The sequence below is a fragment of the Elephas maximus genome, chromosome 10 (assembly GCF_024166365.1).
Source record: "Elephas maximus indicus isolate mEleMax1 chromosome 10, mEleMax1 primary haplotype, whole genome shotgun sequence".
In the NCBI taxonomy this organism is placed as follows: Eukaryota; Metazoa; Chordata; class Mammalia; order Proboscidea; family Elephantidae; genus Elephas; species Elephas maximus.
In genome coordinates, this window is record NC_064828.1 from 84,218,382 (window position 1) to 84,242,268 (window position 23,887).

Here is a 23,887-nt window from a genome sequence, read left to right on the forward strand (position 1 = left end):
GCAGGTTACTTTTTCAGTTGTGAATTTATTTCTTCTCCAAGGCCCGGAGAATGGCTCAGGCCGCGCAGCAGGACCTTTCTTAGGCCCAGGGAAATTGACAGCTACTGAAGTTGGCTTCGGGGCTGAGGATGTGGTAATATATATGCAAGTACATGGCTTTTGCTGAGAGCGCCATTCTTCTTTGGTTCTGGAGGTGTGAGTAGGCTGTGCGGCTGGCTGTTTCTCCCTGAGGAAACTGCGGCGAACGCTACCACCAGCCCACCGCAGCCTGAGGGTTCACAGCGATTCAGGTCCGGCAACTCCTCTCCGTTTCTGAACTGTCTCTCCCTACCTATGCCGCTCAGTCCATTTTCTAACTTTGCCTTTGATGTTTGGGGCTCCTGGCTTGTCATAAATATAAGTTGTTTCACTTGTTTTTTTGGGTCTTTGTTGTAAGAGGGTTCACCGGAAGTATATGACTACTCTGCCATCTTGGTTCCACCTCTAGGTTTATGCTTTTATGAAATGTATAGGTGCATACACTTGTAAATAAGTTGAAATTTTTTCTCAGAGTATAAAACTGTTGTTGTTAGACACCATCAAGTGAATTTCAACTCATAGTGACCTCAAGTGACAGTGTACAGCTGTTCCATAGGGTTTTCTTGGCTGTAACCTCTACAGAAGCAGATCTCTAGGTCTTTCTCCCAAAGAGCTGTTGGGTAGGTTCAAACCGCCTGTCCTTCAGTTAGCATCTGAGTTCTTAACTGTTGTGCCACCAACACTCCTTTAAAGTATAACATGCGTTTAGAAAAGCACATACATGTTTTTACGTTTCAGAAACTTTTACCTTTGATAAATTATAAATTTATAATCACCACTTAATTTAAAGATTAAAATACTACCAGAATCTTCCTCATGTGCATTTCACCATCCCCCTTTCCCAGTACTACCAAGGGTAACCAGTATTCTAGCTCATATCATCATAGATTAGTTTTGCCTGATTTTATGAAAATGCAGTAATATAGTGTGTACTCTTCAGTTCAGCTTCTTTTGTTCAATATATTGTTCTTGAAAGTTACTTAAATGTTTTTGCATATAGCAGGGCACACCCCCCCCCCGCCGGAGTATTTCATCATGTGACTACATCACAACTTATCTGCCCTACAATTGAATATTTGTTTTTTTTGTTTTGTTTTGTTTGCAGTTTTTGGACATTATAGTGAATGCTTTTATGATCATTCTTGTTCTTGTCTTTTGGAATACACATGCCTACATTTCTGTTGGATATGTATTTAAGAATAGCATGACAGAATTACAGGATATGTGTTCGTTCAGCTTTAGTAGATACTGCAAAACCTTTTCCTGAAGTAGTTGCACTAATGTACACTATTATTAACGGTATGTGAGCGTTCCAGTGGGTCCATATAATCATTAATTCTTGGTACTTCTAAACAAAAAAAAACCAAGCCTACTGCCGTGGAGTCGATTCCGACTAATAGCGACCCTATAGGACAGAGCAGAACTGCCCCATAGAGTTTCCAAGGAGCACTTGGTGGATTTGAACTGCTGACCTCTTTGTTAGCAGCTGTAGCACTTAGCCGCTATGCCACCAGGGTTTCTAGTCTTTAATTTTTTGCATTTGGGTGGGTATGGTGTGGTATCCGATCTTACTGCCGTTTAGATTGCATTTCCCTGATGACGAGTGAAGTTTAGCACTTTGAACTGAAGAACTTTTTTTTTTCCTGATATCTTTTGTGTTATTATGGCAAAACATATTAAATCTTAGGCTTTGTAACTGATGTGCTAGTTTGACTTTATTTCAGTATTAACAGAAACTATTATCTTCACAGGAAACCCTGGTGGCATAGTGGTTAAGTGCTACAGCTGCTAACCAAAGAGTCGGAAGTTCGAATCTGCCAGGTGCTCCTTAGAAACTCTATGGGGCAGTTCTACTCTGTCCTCTAGGGTCACTATGAGTCGGAATCGACTCGACGGCATTGGGTTTGGTGGTGGTTTATTATCTTCATGTTGCCAGACCCAACATTGATTTTTTTTGTATTAAGTGTGGCAGTCACTAATGCATGCAAGTTGCCATGTGTCCACCTTTTGCTGCTTGATGATCCCATTTATTGTGACTCTGTTCTGTATTCAGTGAATGTTTGAATTGTCAAAGTATTTCAGGTTATCTCTCCATTTTACATTGTGATTCATTACGGTCAAAGAATTAAACTTAAGAAATCCAACGGGAAAAGCTGTTTCTGGCTTTAGTGCAGTAATTTTCTTTAGACCATCATTCTGAGAATGATTTATCTCCTGTTTTATTCAGAGTAACTTTGAAAAGAATCTTATTCTACAATAGAAAATTATAAATTTTATTTAAATTTAATGCAGATAGCAAGTGCATTTCAGACGTAAGTCTAACAGCTATATAGAATTTTTGTAGGAGAGTTATAACCCTATAATTATAACCCTGGAGTTCAGTTCCTAGTTTTTAATACCATGTTTTCTTTGGTTGACAGTGAGCTGCTAACCAAAAGATCAGTGGTTCGAAACCACCAGCGGCTCCATGGGAGAAAAATGTGGCAATCTGCTTGTGTAGAGATTTACACCTTTGGAAACTCTGTGGGGTTGCTATGAGTCGGAATTGACTTGATAGCAGTGGGTTTGGTTTTGGTTTCTCTGATCATAAAATGAAGCTAAGAGATCCTTGAATTATCTAATTATAGGTCATGAATCAGAAGACTTCGTAGGAGAACTTTGTTCTGCCATCTTGAGGTAATATAGATACTGTGTAAGACTTGTATACCCAGGCTTTGTACTAGGCATTGACACATGTGTTTTTGTAATCCTCAGCAGTACTGTGAGATAGGCAATGCTAAACTCTCACATGCTGTTAGTAAGAGTGTATTTTGGTGCAGCTACTTTAGGAAAAGGTTTTGCAGTGTCTACTAAAGCTGAACAAACACATATAATTCTGTCATGCATGCTATTCTTAAATACATATCCAACAGAAATGTATGCATATGTGCCCCAAAAGACAAGTGCAAGAATGATCACAAAAGCATTCACTGTAATGTCCAAAAACTGCAAACAAAAACAAAAAAGCCAAATATTCAATTGTAGGGCAGATAAGTTGTGGTATATTCAGAGGGTGAAATACTCAGGTGGAGAGTGGGAGCCCTGATATATACAAGAGCATAAGGAGGTTTCAGAAACAAAATATTGAGCAAAAGAAGCTGAACTGAAGAGTACATACCATATTACTGGATTTTCATAATTGAAATTGAGGCTGAAAGAGGTTAATTGAGGTCACATAATTATTAAGTATAAACAAACAAAAAAAAAAAACCCAAATCCCGTGCTGTAGAGTCGATTCTGACTCATAGCGACCCTACATGTATACCAAAACAAAACCAAACCCAGTGCCGTCGAGTCGATTCTGACTCATAGCGACCCTATAGGACAGAGTAGAACTGCCCTGTAGAGTTTCCCAGGAGCACCTGGAGGATTCAAACTGCCGACCCTTTGGTTAGCAGCCGTAGCACTTAACCGCTTCGCCACCAGGGTTTCCCCTATACGTATTAAGAATATATATAGGGGAAACCCTGGTGGCGAAGCGGTTAGAAGGTGAGAATTCCTAAACTCTGATTTTATGGTTATTCTGATGAAAAATTATAGTATTTTGAACCTTTGATTCAAATTAAATAACCGTCTGTCTCAAATTTTTTTTTTTTTTTCTGTCTATGCTGTAGATGTCCTGGGAGCCACCAGTACTATATAAAAATGGGGTAGTAGTTGTTGAATTCCAGATGAAGGACAAACAGAGAATTCATATGGAGAGGGATATCCTAGATTTATTTTTTCTCTTAATATGCAAAGGTTTAAAGCATGCATGCTGCTTAAAGATGCATGTATCAGTAAATAAAATAGCAGCAGCAGTAATGATGAAGTTAGAGAAACTAATGGCCCACCTTCAGCCTTTAAAAAAAAAAAAATGTATTCATTAATGCGTATCTTGAGCCCTAAAACTCCTACACTGCTCAGTCCTACATGAATCAGACACTGGCCTGCACTTCAAGGTACCTCAGGGTTACAGAGATCTAAGATGTATAGGAAGATAACCTTAGTACAAGATAGAAAGGGAAAGTGGCAGGAGGTAGGTGCAGGCAAAGTGCCCTGGGAATTCACGGCGATGAGAGACTTTCAGTCCTCTAACGCTTACCAAGAAATGCCCTCTGGAGATGGTGGCCTCGGAACTGTCCTTGAAGGATGGATAGAATATGGACACTTGAAATTGGTATATGGTTGGGAGCAAAGGCCCTCCTGAGTTCATCTTCTTATAACTCTCAAGAACTCTGCGCTAATCAAATAAATGAGTTCTGTAGATAGAATTTAAGGAGAAGCTCACTCACCTAGAAGTCCCTGTGCACTTGAGAAGCAGCCATGGTCACAGTAGTCACTTGCCTTCTGCTACACCAGCTCTCCGTAGGTTTCCAGTGTCTTGTCTCCATCTCTTGCCGGCGTTCCTTCTACCTGGTTCTAAATATTGTGCCTCTTCTTTGTCTGCACATCTCCTTAGGTCATCTCATCCACTTCCTCAGCTTTATATGTGAGATCTCTTGAGCTCTGGACTCATTTCTACTCCATATCTCTTCTTGGATTCCTTTGAGATCCCCTAGAATCTCAAAATTAACATGTTTGAAAGGATTTTTTCACTTCATTCTTAACCCTGACAGCGCAGGTATTCGTGCACACCTGAGTACATGCACCTTATCTGTCTCCCTGTCCCTGTTTTTCTTTCTTGTATCTTATCTCAGTGTTCAGCACCCCCGTCTACCTACTTGGACCAAGCTAAAAGCCTAGGAGTAGTCTTTGATTCTCTCTTCCTATCCCTCATCCAGTCTGTCAGCAGATCCTATAGATTTTGCCTCCAAAACATGTGAATTGTCTTAATGTAATTGCCCCTTTTCTTCATTTCTACTGCCTCTATCCTAGCCCAAGCTGCTGCATTTTTCACCTAGGTGACTTCAGTACCTCATGCTGTCTCTCTTGCAGCCCTATACTCTACCTAAGAATAAAGCAACTGGAGTGATAGTCTAAAAACCTAATAAGTCAGATCGTGTTTTTAGTTTAAAACTTTCCAGGGGCTTCCCTAGGCCCTGAAAATAAAATGCAGGCTCCTTTTGTGACTTACAGTGTCCTTTTCTCTTTTGTGCCACTCTTTTACTACACAGTGAGGAAAAAAGACTGTCCCTAACTACTGAATCTAAAGCCCTTCCGCTTCCTCCATGCCTCATTTTTTTGGTTACTGCCTGCTGTGTTTGGCATTTGGCTCACCCTGCAGAAGGCTTTCAAGATGTGACATATCTATTTATTTCCTCTTTCTTTAAAACAGACTTTTACTTTTTTTTTTTTTTACTAGGTAATACTTGTTTAACTGGGATAGTTATTTTAATGGGCTTGGGGGAAAAAGAGAACAAACCAAAACCCTACAGTAAAATGCGAAAGGCCGTAATTCTAATGTTTTCTGATTGCCTTAAGGGATCTAACTTTGTGAGGTTTTATGCTCTTGACTTTTTATTTATTTGATTTGCTATAACTTCAGGAAGTTCAGCTTCTTAAATTTCTTGTTGTAGAACTTAGTGAATATTAGTGTTTACCCTTTCTGTAACTCTTACGATTTCAAAAAAAATTTCAATGAATCTCTTTTCTGTTTTTACCTTTCAATACAGGAGATTCTTACCTGCATTTATCACCGTGAAGAAGTGATCCCGTACTTTTCATGAGTTGCCCCCTTTCTGGATCTTTTAGATCTCTGTTACATTTCTGACTGTCTTGAAGGATGTTTATATATTATATGCACTGTTTCCCAAATATGAATGGCCCATGATTGAATATGATGATTCCTATTGCATTTTTTAAAAAATACAGACTATCCACAGTAAGTCAGGTATATGTGTATACAGAGTATTGACTCACTACTGGGTGTGATCATAGCTGTAATCTCATGTGACTTTGGAAAGTAAGAGAAATCTGAGACTTTGGGTAGTTAATTGTTTTGCTCAAAAGCAGCATGTTTTGAGTTGGTGGCAGAACAGAAGTGGCAGCTTCTTTCCTCCTACCTTTTCTGTCGTTAAGTAAATATTTTTGAGCACTGTATTGTAGCAAATGAATTTTTTTTTTTTTAACGTTTTACAACTTACTGTGTGACCCCTGGCAAGTAACTTTAACCTCTTTTAGCCTCAATCCTGGGCAGAAAATGGCGATAATCTCAGAGTGGGTGTGGTAATTAAGTAGTGTAATGGATGATTAAATGAGGCAATACAAAGTGGCTAGCCTTGGTATTCAGTATATATGAAGTACTGATGCCACACAAAAAAATTGCTGAGAGGATGAGGAATCTCTCGTTCAGTAAAAATTTCTTTTATCTGTTTTTGTTAGTAAAGCAAGGTGTTACCACAAAAAAAAAAAAAAAAAATCTTTTTATCCTTCTGTTATTTGAAAAATTGCCATCAACAACAACATTATGTGTGTTGTTAAAACCACAGCTTTCAAGGTGAAGATCACACAAAACACACATTAGACGGGCCGTCTTAGCTTGGGCCTTGTCTACTTGGTGTCATCTCTAGTTACTGCCCTTTTATTCTGGATGTTCAGAAGCATGTGTTGTGGGAGACAGGCCATTCCATGTCACATCTTCCTACCTCCGTGGGTGCTCTTCTCCCTGCAGGATTGCCCTGGTGACCTTTTTCTTATTTGATAGGACCTGGCACAGAGTAAGAACTGGATAGACTATTTCTGAGTGAATGTGCAAACTGGATTGAATGGGACATTTTTGTCTTGCACAGGTTCCTGTTTGGATAGTTGCAGCTTGTCTCAGAAAATTACTCCGGTGTAATTGTACCCCGTTGGTTTACAGGTAAGAGAAGCTTAAGTTTGCATTTTGTAATTTTACTTGGAAATTGTTTAATGGTATCTTTGGCTATGATGGCATGCGTGCCATGGTTTGATCAAGTGAGTGATTGCCTATAATGGTTGATTCCAAATGACTTTTTTTTTTTTTCTTATTTCTTTTCTTAAATTATTTGTACCCAAGGAAAAGAAGAATGCCTTACTGCCACTGCTTTTATTGCTTTTTTAAAATTGAAAAGTCTAATTTTTTTTTTTTTTTTTAACAGTGCTGTTGTGATCATGAGACAAAAATCCTAAACCAGAACTCTTTGATTGGTGTGGCTTTGTGATTAAATTTGTTTCTCTTAGGGTATGGCCTTTTGGTAATTCCAAATCCTTACAGAGAGAAATTTAAGTTAATTGTAACAATAGTAGTAGTAGTAATCACCATTATTGGGGATTTAATTTGTGTCTGGCTACATTGCCAAAGATTTTTGCGTCCATTATTTCATTTAATCTTCATTGTAATCCTGTGAGATGTTGATGGATATCCTTGTGTTACTGCTAAGGCTAGGGAGTCCCTGGATGGTAGAAATGGTTAAGTACTTGACTACTAGCTGACAGGTTGATGGTTCAAACCCACTCAGAGGTGCCTTAGAAGACAGGCCTGGCGATCTGCTTCCAAAAGGCCACAGTCTTGAATACCCTATAAAATCCACTGCCGTCACGTCGATTCCGACTCATAGTGACCGTATAGGACAGAGTAGAACTGCCCCATAGTTTCCAAGGAGCACCTGGCGGATTTGAATTGCCAGCCTCTTGGTTAGCAGTTGTAGCACTTAACCACTACACCACCAGTGAATACCCTATAGAGCAGTTCTACTCTGCAAACATGGGGGTCTCTGTGCACTGGAATCTCCTTGATGGCAACCAACAACAGCTACTAAGGCTAAATGGTTTCTCCACAGTCACACAGCTCTTAAGTGACTGAATGATGATTTGAACCCACACCTGTTTGACTTTGATGCCTCAGCCATTATGCTAAATTGTTCTCTCCTGTTTTTCCATGTATTTATGCCTCTCCTCATCTGGATTATGGTAGTAGGATGCATTCTTGTTTTTGCTAAAAATAACATGTTATTGGTTGTCCTTAATCTTTTCTCTGTGGTTTAACAGGTACTCAGGTGAAAACTTTTCATTTACTGTTGTTTTAACGGCACCTAGAATTGTTTTAAACAGCTTAACAAAGGAGGAGGGGGAGTAAATTGTTTTGCTTTCCCATGTGGTGTCTTTTTCTAGGAAAACCCTGGTGGTGTAGCGATTAAGCTCTACAGCTTCTAAGCAAAGGGTCGGCAGTTCAAATCTGCCAGGCGCTCCTTGGAAACTCTATGGGGCAGTTCTACTCTGTCCTACAGGGTCTCTATGAGTCAGAATCGACTTGACGGCACTGGGTTTGGTTTGGTCTTTTTCTAAATGGCAGTTCAGTTTAAACAGATTTTCTCTGGGGCAGAACCCTGTAGTTTGAATGTTTCTTTTACGAATTTGTGAAAGACAGCATCTGAAGTTGGTGTGGTACAACTGCAAGATCACAGTGCATGAATAGCAACAAAGCAACACTTTTACACTTACTGTCAACAAGCAAAGAATCTTAAGAGAGTACAGCTACACATTAACTGATGGTCATTCATCGTATGTTTAGATTTGCATTTGAAAAACTTAAATATGAAAAAAATCTTACTGTTAAAAATAGTTAACATCTATATATTGAAGACATAACCCTATCAATTTCACATTCTTTAATACTACAGTGGATAACTGTTTATTATATATTGGTCTGCCAACACTTGTGGGGTGGGTGGTATGCTTTATGAATCCAACTGAATAACATGTCTAGACAGAACCAAATGTATAATTATATAAAATCACAGCTTAGGAATTATGGCTGAAAAACCTCAGTAGTTATTGGCAACTCTGTGCCATTTTGTATTTCTTTGTTAGAATCCTTATTGAGTTAGTCTATTATTGTAGAAGAGTTAAAGTTTAATTTTAGACAAAACAGAATGTCTAAAATGTGTTATGATACAAATCCAGTTTTATAAGTAAAATGTATTTTCCATCAAAACCTTATGTTTCTTGATCGGAGAACTTGAATAAGCCTAAATGAGAATTATTGTTTCCAACATTAAATTTAGCCAGAAGCTTTTTGAAGCCAACTTAATAGGATACCAAAAGTGCTATCTTAAATCCAGATTGCTTTTAAATGGAGACTAACTGACATTGTGTACATTTTTTTCAATGGTTCGCATTATTCTGGCATCTATCTAATTTTTATCTTCTGTCTTTCCCCTCAAGTAGTCTTCTAGGGGATATATTCTCCTCTAGCTACAACTCTGAATTCTTCACAGGAGGGAAATTACCAGCATTTCTTTTTCCTTTATCGACCTATCCCCTTCAAAGCGGGCTATTGTCAACAAGCTGCAGTGAACATTTTATTGCCGAGTTTAGGTCTGCAGTGTCATTTGATGAGCAGAAGTTTTTAATATGATGACATCTAATTTTCCAATTTTTTCTTTTATAGGTATTACTTTCTGTGTCTTAAGTAACTGTTACCTACTCCCCTGATCCTGAAAATATTCTCCTGTTTTCTTCTGAAAGGTTCATGGCTTAGCTTTTATTTTTAGGTCTGTGATCCATCTTGAATTAATTTTTTCACATGCTGTATTATCAACACACACTCCTTTAAGAGAGCGATTACCTCCATGTTATAAACAAGGATTTTGGCAGTCTGAGAATTTGTGATTGTTCAGTTCTAGACATTATATGTAATAGTGCCTTTGATTTAGAATTTTAGGACCTGTTGAGGGAAGATCATGATGAAGATATATATGATAGGTCATACCTGTCTATAGTGTTTTGGTCAGCACATTTTTGAGACATACTTCTATGATTGTAATAAAAATATTGTCGTTAACAAATGAATGCATTTTTGGTAACTGGGTCCATTCTTATAATAAAACCAGTGGTATTAACTGCAGAACCAGACTGCAGCCTTAGTATACATGTACTTTATCAGATAGAGATGTTTTGTTTCTGTACAAATGTTCTAGGAAGCTGGCCTGGTGAGATTTGCCTGTTTGAGTTAAGAGACTTAATCGTATTGCAATAAGAAGTTGAAGTGAAAGAATGAAATTGATTCAGCTATGTTAACCTGGCCTAATTAATTGTTTTTGCTAAATATATTATGGGGCTCAACATAGCTATCAGTTTTTAGTTCCACCAGGGTTATTCCTTATTCCTAGCATTTGGGATCAGCCCCCTGATACTGCGGTAACGTACATGACCAGTATCAATATCTGAGGCTAAAGAGAAGTCTAAACAATAGTTGATGGTATGTATTTTGGGTATTAACCTGCTGCAAGCATTGTTTCTCACAACAATCCCATTTTAAAGGAGAGGTTAAGAAGTGTTTTCACAGTCACACACTTGGGGGTGATATGGGGGAGGACCACAGTTCTCTAGTAAGTCTTCTGAATGTGGCTTCTCATAAGGTCTTACAAGTGTTGGGGTTGAAATAGATAATACTCCAGTCTGCTGGTAACCCAGTCAGTTCTGAGATATGCATTGAGCACTTTCAGGGAAGTGGAGGGGTTTGGCATATGCTGAATGGAAGTATATCCAAGACACTGTAGTGTAGGGATATTCAAAGAGGAGCACGACAGAAAGAAGCCAATGTTACTCCCAGAAGGAGCTTCACTTTGCTATTGGGCTGCCATTGTTAGAATTTATGGTTAAACTCCTTTTTAACCTGCCATTTATTGGGGGAAAGGCTGCCCCTTCTTTCTTCTTTGGCTGAGCAAATGAACAAACCCAATGAGGCCTACTGAGAGACTCACTTGAGGCTACTCAAATTCCATCTCAAAGCTGGCGTTGTCCATGCTGCAAATTGTGCTTGTGTCTGTGTAAATAGCAGAGAAAACTGGCCAGGTCCGTGTTACCCTTTTAAAGTGGTATTCTCACTAAGGAAACATTAGCTTTAGTTGATAACTCCTGAAGAAACTAGGACAGTTCCCAGGCTGCTCTTTATTTGTATAGATAAACAACAGCATTAATAGAACCATGTTGAAAGCAACGGTAATAAAATTCACTGTGTTTGAAATGTATCCTCTTAAAAAAAAACCTCTTAGCAGGGTTATATTACACTTATTTTTTAACCTAAAAATTGTTTCTAAAGTTGAGATTTTATGTGCATTATAAACTAAATGCCCAGTGTTTGCCACTATTTCTGATCAAGATGGATTAAAATGGATGTTTATAGTTTCAAGCATGTTGACGGGTTAGCATTTACGAACTATTATATCTTATGCACAAGAACCAAATTTAATGGCCTTAGTTATCTGTTCTTTCACTATATTTTGGTAACAGTTTTCTCTTTCATATTAGTTCTCCTCTATTTTAATTGAAATAAGTCATGATGTGAGTGATTTTGATCTGTAAATCAGTTAATATGTGTAGTGTGTAATGATTTGAGGGTAAAATAGCTTTGCCCCCTAACAGAGCTTGAGAACATTTCTAGAGAAGAAAGTTTTCCTAACTGCTTGGAACAACACCTTGAATTGCCCTGTGAAACCAGCAGTTCCCTTCATTACCATTTCAGGGACCAGACTTATGTCAGCATTAATTACTGCCGGTTGTCAGTGGCGGAGTCTTTGAGTCGATGCTGTGTGTGTGGGTTTTTACAAATGTACCATTGGAGGTTGCATTGTCCGAGTGTTGACTGTTATTTATAGGTCAGGAGCTGTCTTGTTTTTTATAGATATCAGATTATTTGAATCAAGCAATATTTACTTGGCTATATAAATTTTTTTTATTTATACAGTAACATGTTTAGAAAGAAATTTCTCTACGAGGAAGCATTGATCATTCACTGTTTACGTGATCAGATGATGGTGCTGACGTGCTTATTGTGTTGTCATAAAAAAGCTAATTCTGTCGTGTTTAGTGCCAAGAGCAGATGCACTTCCTAGTAAAACAGTGCACAAAGCCCAAATTTAAATGCATTATTTAGAGCTATATTGAAATCTTTGTGTTATTTTAAAAAGTAATTGCGCGTTTAGGGCTATTAAAAACTTCTGGACGTGGATAGTGGTGATGGTAGCACATTATGGTGAATGTGATTAATAACTCCGAATTGCACTCTTGAGAGTGGTTAGAATGGCAAACTTTTTGTTATGTATTATTTTACCCCAGTAAAATTTTAAAAAGAAAGTAATTGTGGTTTGCATTGTGTCACATTTTCAAAAAAGTGCATGATTGCTCCATAGCTTAAAAACGAAAGAAGCAGAATTTTGCCATTGTGTTTTCAAGTATGATGTGTTATTTTGAAAAACAGTGTCATGCGTAGAGGTTTAGTGCTTAACTCTGGAACCAGACTCCCTGGGTTCAAATTTTGCCTCTATCGCTTACCAGCTTTGTGACCTTGGGCAAGTTATGTAACATCTCTGTGCTTTAATTTCCTTCTTTGTAAAATGGTAATAATAATGTTAATAGTATGTACCTTATAGGATTTGTTATGAGGTTCATATAAGTTAACGCTTAGAATAGTGCCTGGCACGTAGTAAAGATGAATGAGCAAGATTATAAAGGCTGAGACAGGTAGGTGTGCGAGTTACAGGGCCTTCTCTTATAATCAGTTCCGGTTCTTTTAAAATATGATTTCCTGGCCTGCCAGTAGATATTTGTAGTGTGACTTTTGTAGTAACTATTGTTTTGGTTCTCTGGGGCATACAAAAGAAATAAAAGGCATGATCCCTCATTTGAAAGCTTGAACCATGTTTAAATAGGTTTAAAGTGGTATTCTCACTAAGGAAACATTAGCAGATGGAGATGTATACAAATGAAAATGTTATGTAGCCATGTGTAGGTGAAAAGAAAGGAGCCCTGTTGGTGCAGTGGTTAAAGCATTCAGCTGCTAACTGAAAGGTAGGTGTTTGGAACCCACCGGCTGCTCTGTGGGAGAAAGATGGGGCAGCCTGCTTACATAACGATTTACAGCCTTGGAAACCCAGTGGGGCAGTTCTACTCTGTCCTGTAGGGTTGCTATGAGTAAAAATCGACTCGATGGCAGAGAATTTTAAGTGAAAAGATAACGAATCTTGCAGTAAAAGCAGAGGGGATGAAAAAGTATAAAAGGTGAATTTTGTCTTGGGGAATAGAAAGTATAAAATTCTCTCAGTGGAAGAGTCTCTTCTTTGTGTCCATGAGAACCAGACACCAAAGAAAACTCATTAAGTTCATTGTCCTCTTGCAGGGCTAGCCATTTATTTTAGATGAGGGCAGTGTAAGCCCCCCTGTTTTTATTTAACCTCAGCACACTGTGGATCCTCCCCTGTTTTCATCTGTAGCTCTTGTTACTCCTCTGTAGAAGCTAAGTGCTCAAACCCAGAGTTCTCTGACTTCCCAGGTCTGTTCTCATTTCCAAGCCTTTCTAGCATGTGTTGATTCTGGAACACCCATGTCCCTCTCTTGACCTTGCACCACCATCCCACAGCGTCCACTGAGTCTCACCTTTAAGATACCTTCCCCAACCAGCCAAACTGAGCCCTGGCTTCCCTAGGTTTGACCTTAGTGCTTAGTTGTTATTCTCAGGGCTTAGTTGTTATTCTTAAATCTACATGAAAGCTCTTGCAGACTATGCAGTGAAGTAAAAACGTGAGGGGCCAAACGGGAGGGAGATTGGAGATACTGCCATGGACAAGATAAGGTCCCTGCCCTGTAGATGCTTACGTTTTAAGGAGAAGAGACAGGGAATAAACAAAAAAAAAAAAAAGAGAGAGAGAGAGAGGGAGGGAGGTGTGGCTGGCAGGGATTACTGTTGGGTTGAATATGGAATTATGAATGAGAAAAATCAAGGACTCCTTAGCCTTTTGGCCTCAGTGGCTCTGTGGATGGTGATGGTGGTGACTTGCTTGAGAGAGAGATTGTCTAGAGTTTTAAATTTGAGAGTCTTTGATATATAGTTGGTATTTGGAACTATGGGACTGGATGAGACCAGCTGACAATGGATAGAAAAGAGCAGGGCTGCGGACCAAGCTCTGGGTCCAACATTTAGAGGCTGGATAAAACCAGTTGCTGTTGAGTTGATTCCAACTCATGGTGACCCTGTGTGTGTCAGAGTGGAACCGTGATCCACAGGGTTTTCGATAGCTGGTGTTTGGAAGCAGATCACCAGACCTTTCTTCCAGTGTGACTTGGATGGACTCCGAGCCTCCGCCCTTTCAGTTAGCAGCCAAATGCAGTAACAGTTTGCACAGTGAGGTTGGAGGTAGAAAGAAAAGAGGATAGAGATCTTGGTTGGTAGTCCTTGGCTTCTTTTCAGCAAAACACTAATGTGGGCCCTGCTCTTCCTTTAAGTTCATAGACTGCTTTATGTCAGTTTAAGTTTATACTGTGCTTGTTACTGTTCAGAAGCCTCAGTGGCGCAGTGGTTAAACATTTGGCTGCTAACTGGAAGGCCGGTGGTTCAAACCTACCAGCTGCTCCCTGGGAGAAAGATGTGGCAGTCTGCTTCTGTAACAGTTTACAGCCTTGGAAACCCTATGGGGCAGCTCTGTTCTTTCCTGTAGGGTTGGAATCAACTCAGTGGCAATGGGTTTGGTTTGGCTTTTGTTACAATTATTAAGGGTTAATAAATGTCTTTTAAAGCAATAATACTCAATACTCGAAAGGTGCTGAGAGCCCTCTTCACTGACCTCCACTTTACTCACTTTCTCCTCTTGTGAAGCACACGGATGCCCGTGACCCTGGACATTTGCAGTCAGGCAGCCACTCTCTCTATGCACCCTCACATCCTCTGGGTCAGTTGGTTGGGTTGAATATTGATCATTAGTTGGTTTTGTTTATAGCAAAGCGTGTTCTTGTTGTAATTACATAATTTAAATTTTATGCACTCTGATTAAACATGAGTTTTTTTTTTTTTTTTTTACAAAAATAAGTAAATACTTTGGAAAGCCTCTGTTATGGATTGAATTGTGTCCCACAAAAATAAGTGTTATAAATTCCAACCTCTGCCTGTGATTATAATCCCATTTGGGAATAGGTTGTCTTTGCTATGTTAATGAGACAGGATTAGTGTAGGGCATGTCTTAAATCAATCTCTTTTGTGATGTAAAAGAGATTAAACAAGTAAGGGAAAGAAGCAGAGATGGGGGAAGACACATGCAAAACCACATGGAGATCTCAGGGAACCAACCAACAGAAGCTGAAGAGACAAGGACCTTCCTCCCGACCCAACAGAGAGAGAAAGCCTTCTCCTAGAGCCAGCACTCTGAATTAGGACTTCTAGCCTCCTAAGCTGTGAGAAAATAAATTTGTTTCTTATTGCCATCCACTTGTGGTATCTGTTATATAAAAAAAAAAAAAGTTATAGCAACACTAAATAACTAAGACAGCCTCCAAAGGCAAGCCTTCAAAAAATTTGCTGTTAAATTAGGTATGGTCATAACAGCTATAAAAGATTGGGGGAAATAATTTCTGTAAGGATTCTCAGATTGCTTCTCAAGAGCCTTTAATAAGTTTGTACTCCCCTCTAATAAAAAAGGGAAATTGAAATAATTCACCATGACTAAGTGGGGTTCATACCAGGTATGCAGGGATGGTTCAACATTAGAAAAACAATTAATGTAATCCACCACATAAATAAAACAAAAGATAAGAATGACATGATTTTATCAATTGATACAGAAAAGGCATTTGACAAAGTTCAACACTCATTCATGATAAAAACTCTCAGCAAAATAGTAATAGAAGGAAAATTTCTCAACATAATAAAGGGCATTTATACAAAGTCAACAGCCAACATCACCCTAAATGGAGAGAGCCTGAAAACATTCCCGTTGAGATCAGGAACCAGACAAGGATGCCCTTTATCACCACTCTTATTCAGCATTGTGCTGGGGGTGCTAGCCAGAGCAATTAGGCTAGATAAAGAAATAAAGGGCATCCAGATTGGCAAGGAAGAAGTCAAAGTATCTCTATTTGCAGATGACATGATCTTATACACAGAAAACCCTAAGGAATCCTCCAGAAAACTACTGAAACTAATAGAAGAGTTCAGCAGAGTATTGGGATACAAGATAAACATACAAAAATCAGTTGGATTCCTCTACACCAACAAAAAGAACATTGAAGAGGAAATCTCCAAATCAATGCCATTTACAGTAACTCCCAAGAAGATAAGATACTTAGGAATAAATCTTACCAGAGATGTAAAAGACTTATAGAAAGAAAACTACAGTACACTTCTGCAAGAAACCAAAAGAGACTTACATAAATGGAAGAACGTACCTTGCTTGTGGATAGGAAGACTTTACATTATAAAAATGCCTATTCTACCAAAAGCGATCTATATATTTAATGCAATTCCGATCCAAATCCCAAGGACATCCTTTAATGAAATGGAGAAATAAATCACCAATTTCATATGGAAGGGAAAGAGGCCCCGGATAAATAAGGCATTACTGAAAAAGAAGAACAAAGTGGGAGGCCTTACTTTACCTGATTTTAGAACCTGTTATATCGCCACAGTAGTCAAAACAGCCTGGTACTGGTACAACAGCAGATACACGGACCAATGGAACGGAATTGAGAATCCAGACATAAATCCATCCACATATGAGCAGCCGATATTTGACAAAGGCCCCAACACAGTTCAATGGGGGAAAAGACAGTCTTTTTAACAAATGGTGCTGGCAAAACTGGATTACCATCTGCAAAAAAATGAAACAAGACCCATACCTCACTCCATGCACAAAAACTAACTCAAAATGGATCAAAGACCTAAATATAAAATCTGAAATGATAAAGATCATGGAAGAAAAAACAGGGACAACGTTAGGAGCCCTAATACATGGCATAAACAGTATATGAAAGATTATAAAGAATGTAGAAGAAAAACTAGATAATTGGAGCTCCTAAAAATCAAACACCTATGCTCATCCAAAGACTTCACCAAAAGACTAAAAAGATTATCTACAGACTGGGAAAAAGTTTTTAGCTATGATATTTCCAATCAGTGCCTGATCTGTAAAATCTACATGATACTGCAAAAACTCAACTGCAAAAAGACAAATAATCCAATTAAAAAATGGGCAAAATATATGAACAGACACTTCACTAAAGAAGATATTCAGGTAGCTAACAGATACATGAGGAAATGCTCACAATCATTAGCCATTAGAGAAATGCAAATCAAAAGGACAATGAGATTCTGTCTCACTACAGCAAGGCTGGCATTAATCCAAAAAACACAAAACAAGAAATGTTGGAGAGGCTGTGGAGAGATTGGAATACTTCTGTACTGCTGGTGGGAATGTCAAATGGTACAACCACTTTGGAAATTGATTTGGCACTTCATTAAAAAACTAGAACTAGAACTACCATACGATCCAGCAGTCCCACTCCTTGGAATATATCCTAGAGAAATAAGAGCCTTTACATGAACAGATAGATGCACACCCATGTTCATTGCAGCACTATTTACAATAGCAAAAACGTGGAAGCAGCTAACGTGCCCATCAACGGATGAATGGATAAGTAAATTATGGTATATTCACACAATGGAACACTACACATCGATAAAGAACAGTGATGAATCTGTGAAACATTTCATAACATGGAGGAATCTGGAAGGCATTATGCTGATTGAAATTAGTCAGTTGCAAAAGGACAAATATAAGACCACTATTATAAGAACTTGAGAAATAGTTTAAACTGAGAAGAAAACATTCTTCCGTGGTTACAAGAAGGGGGAGGGAGGGAGGGTGGGAGAGGGGCATTCACTAATTAAGAACTACTTTAGCATACAATAGAGGGGAGGTCAGTACAACTGGACTTAAACCAAAAGCAGTTTCCTGAATAAACTGAATGCTTCGAAGGCCAGCATAGCAGGGGCAGGGGTCTGGGGACCATGGTTTCAGGGGACATGTAAGTCAATTGGCATAATAAAATCTATTAAGAAGACATTCTGCATCCCACTTTGAAGAGTGGCGTCTGGGGTCTTAAACGCTAGCAAGCAGCCGTCTAAGATGCATCAGTTGGTCTCAACCCACCTGGATCAAAGGAGAATGAAGAACACCAAGGACACAAGGCGATTATGAGCCCAAGAGACATAAAGGGCCACATGAACCAGCAACTACATCATCCTGAGGCCAGAAGAACTAGATGGTGCCCAGCTACAACTGATGACTGCCCTGACAGGGAACACAACAGAGAACCCCCAAGGGAGCAGGAGAGCAGTGGGATGCAGACCCCAAGTTCTCATAAGACCAGACTTAATGGTCTGACTGAGACTATAGGGACCCCAGTAGTCATGGCCCCCAGACCTTCTGTTGGTCCAGGACAGGAATCATTCCCAAAGCCAACTCTTCAGACATGGATTGGACTGGACAATGGGTTGGAGAGGGATGCTGGTGAGGAGTGAGCTTCTTGGATCAGGTGGACACTTGAGACTATGTTGGCATCTCCTGCCTGGAGGGGAGATGAGAGGGTGGAGGGGGTTAGAAGCTGGCGAAATGGACACGAAAAGAGAGAGTGGAGGGGGATAGCGGGCTGTCTCATTAGGGGGAGAGTAATTGGGAGTGTGTAGCAAGCTGTATATGGGTTTTTGTGTGAGAGACTGACCTGATTTGTAAACTTTCACTTAAAGCACAATAGAAATTATTTAAAAAAAAAAAAAGGGAAATTGGAAGTTGTGTATGATGCTTTTTTGGGTGTGGTTTGTGCAAGAATGACTAGCCTAACAGTCAGTGTGGAGACTGATTGTTCTGAGAAGAGATCTTGACCTGCATCAGAAAATTGCTAAGTGAATCTGCTTTATGTTAATTCCAAATAAAATTTCTGTGTATGTGTCAGTGTTTATGGTTGTCTGCTGAAACTCACCTTTTCAATGTCTAAGGCAATTATGGTTCTATTACCTTGGTTAAGTGGGTTTCTACTGTACAAACTTTATAAAAAGCAGTTTTATAGTATATGCCAAGAGCTGGCAAAGTGTTTATATCCTGATATACCACTTCTAGGATTCTATTCTATGGAAATAATTTTTAAACATTCAGAAAAATATATGTCCAGGGATGCCTGTAGCATAAAATTTGAGTGGATCTTACATGTCAAACAGTGCTGAAAATGGTTGAATTGTGATATACACGTATAGAGAACAGTGATACAGTGATCAAACATCATAGTTTTGAAGCCTAATGGCGTGGAGGAATGTGTACAGTATAGTATTAGAGAAAGACAAAAAACATTTTATATAGGATGTCCTCACTTTTTAAAAATACACCATAATTTTAATATGGTTTCTCTCTCTGTTGTAGGATTGTGAATGACTTTTGAATTTGTATACTTTTCTAAGATGTTCTATTTTTCTACTTAAATCAAATAGTATTCTTGTAATGGGTAACTTGAAAGTGTAAAAAGGGGACTTTTGGTTTCTGTTAAGGGTTAGTGCTTCATAGAATCACTTACTGGGAGAACGTGAATGAAAACGGTAGAAGTTACTTTTAATGTTTATAATACCACAGCAGTAGGTTTTTAGGTTAAAGCTATTAGTTATAATAAAATATTTAAATAAAATTAACTTTACTTAAATATATATATAACTTCCTGTGTAATAATAGATTATTATAACATATAATTAAGAAATATTATTATATATAAATATAGAAAGAAAATTAACTTCATTTCTAATTTTTTATTTATAATAGTTGTTAACCTTTACAATAACAAACTTAAACAAAATAGAATTTTTCTCATTTTAGAAATGAAGAAACAGAATCTCAGAAAGAATACTCCCCCCATGCCCCCACAAGCTGTGTAGTTGATAATGGCAGAATTCTAATGCAGATTTTCAGATTCTAAATCCACTGGTCTTTCTGCTTCTAGTAGTGCTTTCCAGTCTTTACCTCAATAAAACTAGATGTTGAAAGAACAGGTAGTGAGAATCTTTCTTAAAAGCCCTTGTCTTAGTTTCCTAGGATGGCCATAACAAAATACCACAAAGTGGGTGGCTTTAAAGAATAGAAATTTATCTTCTTGCACTTCTGGAGGCTAAAAGTCTGAATTCAGGGTATCAACAGGCTATGCTCTGTCTCTCTTGGCTCTAGGGAAAAGTCCTTCCTTATCTGGTCTAGCTTCTGGCAGCTCCTGGACACTTCTTGGCATTCCTTGGCTTGTAGACAGATCCTTACTTGCGGTCTTCCTCCTGTATGTGACTCTGTGTCTCTACTCTCCTTAATAAGACATTACTCAGAAGGGATTAGGTTTAGGACCCCCCCTACTCCTCTGTGACCTAATAAATGCAACAAAAGAAAAACGCTTATTTCCAAACAGGGTCACATTCACAAGCATTAGAGTTAGGAATTGAACATATCTTTTTGGGGGAAATAATTCAATCCGTAGCACCCTGAACTGGCAGACTACTTTTGGATAGAAAGTAGGTTATTAAACAGGACGAGATATAAGTCTCTCTTTGATATAGGAAGAAAATTCTGGGCTTGCTATTTTGAGTAATGGTAATTTTAAAATCTTAAGGAATGGAGGGATGTGGTCAATGGGATAGGAGAAAAAGATACTTTGGGAGCAGAAATGTTATCAGAAGGAACCCAGGGCCCTGTTTTCCCAAAATGGGTGCATGTGTTGGAGTGCAGAAGGAAACCATTAGCGCTCCTATTAAGCTTTTCTAAGAACACTGATACCGTGGCCCTTGCTTGGATTCTGTGTTGCATGCCATGTGTCCCATTTGGAACACAAGCTACATTGGGAACTGTCTGAAACGTCTATAACCAGAGGGTGCGGGGGACCCACATATCCTTGTCCGCTTTCAGCCTATGGTGGCAGGCTGAGTATACCCTGTAGACTTACAGATTAGTTTAAAAAAAAAAAAAAAGGCCACAAAATTGAGACATGGTTTAAAAAGATTCCTGCAAGAATCATGGGTTGAAGGTAGTATTGATAATACAAATGATTCCTAAAAACTTGGTAGAGCTGAGACTTCTCCCACTGCAAGCTATTACCCATTATGAAGTTAGCTGAAAAGTAGTTTTGCCTGAGAAAATTCTGTCTTTCTTTTTGGAATCATTAACTAGTTACAAGAATCCTCCAATGGGCATGTGCTGAGTGTTACAGGGGATCGGCAAATTTGTACTGTTCGCAGGGAGTTGTAGCCCTTTTCATGTAGTTCACTTTCTCTTTTTATTCATTCTATTCAGCAGCCATTTATTTTGTATCTGTTAGCACTTAACCGAAGGGTCGGCAGCTCGAATCTGTCAGGTGGTCCTTGGAAACTCTGTGGGGCAGTTCTTCTCTGTCCTATAGTGTTGCTATGAGTTGGAATCGACTCGACGGCACTGTTTGATTTTGTTTGGTTTAGCACTGTGCTAGGGTAATGAGAAAGCAAAGCTGTCAAGGAGCTCACAGTTTAAAATTATAGCATGCGCTAAAATTATAGAATGAGGATTTTGAGTTGTAAGGTATTTGTGGAGTAACCTCTGCCCAACTGCATAACTGTACAGTCGAGGACTTCTCTCCCTTTCACCACCCTGATCATTCCCTTCTGTCAGTACCCATGAACTGTAGGATTTCCTCCCCTGTCTAGGTTTCACCAGGCTTCTCATCATAGCACCTAGGTGTTTCCTTTTTTCATTTGGCTGTTTGTAGTTTCACTCATAGTCCTGATTTCTAACTTGCATTTTTGCCAGTAAAATACCAACCAAACCTGTTGCCGTTGAGTTGATTCCGACTCATAGCGAACCTATAGGACAGAGTAGAACTTAGAACTGCCCCATAGGGTTTCCAAGGAGCAGCTGGTGGATTTGAACTGCCAACCTTTGGCTTAGCAGCTGAACTCTTAACTACTGCACCGCTAGGGCCTTGCTAGGCATTGCTAATGTATTCTAGCCTGGCGGGGGAGGGGGGGCGGGGGGACCTTACATTTGAGGGTCTAAGTCATGTAACAGGAATGAGAATTTTTTTTAAACCTTTTTATTTTGTAAGTGTGAAATTTTGTGTATAGATTTTACTTTGGATACAGAATGTCTTTGCTGGCCACTAAGAATAATAGAAACGATAGCATCCTAGGCAGTGCTATGGTGGCGACACATGGCATCACCTTAACTTTTGACATCTAGCAAAAAGGGGCAGCATTCCTTGTATGCATGAGTCAAGCTTCAGTTATGTTCAGCCAGGTGATTCTTTTTAAGTACATGTCTGAAAGAACACCAAGAAGCATCACTCTCTAAAGGATGATGTGGCATGTACTTTAGGCTTTGAAATATTATAATCAGAGCAGGCTTATTAAATGCTTATCTGTATGTGTGTGGTGCTATTTGCGGACAGGTTTGGAACGAGTTGGCAGTGGCGACGATACAACATTGTGAATGCACTAAGTGCCGCTGAATTGGACAGTCCAAAATGATTCCTTTTATATTACATGAATTTCAACTTTAAAAGATAATTATCCCAAGATATTAAAAATGCAAACATAATACAGTCATAATTTTTAGCAAATTATGTCAGCTTTTGAGACAAAAGAATCTAAGAAAAGTTTCATGTCTTTATGGTTCTTTGTAATGTATATATATGTGGTCAGCTTTAGAATTTCTGTTGACGTAATTTTCTTTCTTTGATAAATTTGCCTGGGGATATAGTGTATATTACTGAAAATTACATATTTTAAAAGAGCGTACTGAATGATTGAAGAAAAGATGATCTTAAAGGAAAAACAAAGTTTTATTACGAGTGACTTACTACTGCGTAATAGACTCAGTGTCTAGCAGCTGGCTTTTACCATAACGTGTTGATTTATAGGTGTCTGAGGAAACTTAAACAGTATGTGTAAGCTGGACGGTAAGGGCCTCACCTAGCTGGATGCCAGTTTCTCCCTTCTAGTTTTCAAACTTTTCTTTCAGGAGTAGGAGAAAGGAAATTCTTTCATTGTCTTGATTAAGTATTGGGAGCCTTCAGAAAATTGGTAAAAACAGAAAGAATAAAACTATCCATAGCATTGCCATTAAAATAAAAAAAATATGTTTTAGATCTTTTTAAAGTGACATGTTTTGCAATTATTTTTGGCAGTTCAGTGACCAGTCCTAAGCCATGCAGGGCAGACTTGAAAAAGGAAAAGAGCATATAAGTGGGATGAGGCTGGTGTCTCTTTCATCCTTTTAGTGGTGGCTATACTGTTTTTCTTTGCAAAGAGGTAGAAATGACTCCGTGAAAATGCTTCAGGGGAAGTGGAAGACTTAACAGTATTTTGACAGAGAGAGCAGACATGTCTTGGGCAATGATGTTATCATAGCATTTTAAACATGGGTCTGATTTTTTTCAGTTTAACAGTGATGGAGAGCGACTGTTTGTCTTCTCTCATTGTTGAGTAGAACATCAGTGCGAATGAGAAGATTGTAAAAATTAGGGTCCAGTTTCTGGCACACTGCGGAGGCACCAGCAGCGTGTGGTGGTAGGGATGACACAGTGCAGGCGTTCTCAATGAAGCTGCTTTCCTTGACCTTTTCCTTTTGTATACATACTCTTCAAGTTTTAAAACAAACTGTATATGCATTGGATTCTTTCTGTGCGGGAAGTGGGAAGGGGGCGGTGTGTGAAACCTCATGAGGATAGAGATGTGACCGGATTGTAGTAGACAAACTTTGCCAGACTCCGAGTTCATGCAGCTGTTTTCCTGAAGATCCTTCTGCTTTGTAACATCAACATCTCAAAGGCCAGGTGCCAAAATGAATAGAACTGTTGGCCTCTGTTGAGTATTGACATTCTTGCTATTAAACAGTCACATTTAGCAGGTGAACTTTGGAAAGAAACCATTTCATGATGTCTGTTTTAAAATATTTATAAAAAAAACTTGGTTAAAATAATGTTTAATACTGCACTGTTCCATTATCTTTAATGGAACCCATTTCTGCTGCAGTGTTCTGTTTCGTATTTACGTAATTTAGTTATGCAGAAGGTTACT

The 23,887-nt window shown here is 38.8% G+C and overlaps 1 protein-coding gene across 16 annotated transcripts in view; it reads left to right on the forward strand.

Moving 5' to 3' along the window:
• Nucleotides 1-23,887, forward strand: part of SIPA1L1 (signal induced proliferation associated 1 like 1) — a 412,099-nt gene that overhangs the window by 127,307 nt on the left and 260,905 nt on the right. For 14 of the 16 annotated variants that reach the window (XM_049898770.1, XM_049898772.1, XM_049898754.1 and 11 more), the window contains one exon: nt 6,828-6,898. The gene's annotated coding sequence lies outside the window, so the exon portion shown is untranslated. Of the gene's footprint in view, nt 1-2,705; nt 2,755-6,827; nt 6,899-23,887 lie in introns of all 16 variants that reach the window. The other 2 variants (XM_049898759.1, XM_049898755.1) reach the window with 1 other exon arrangement.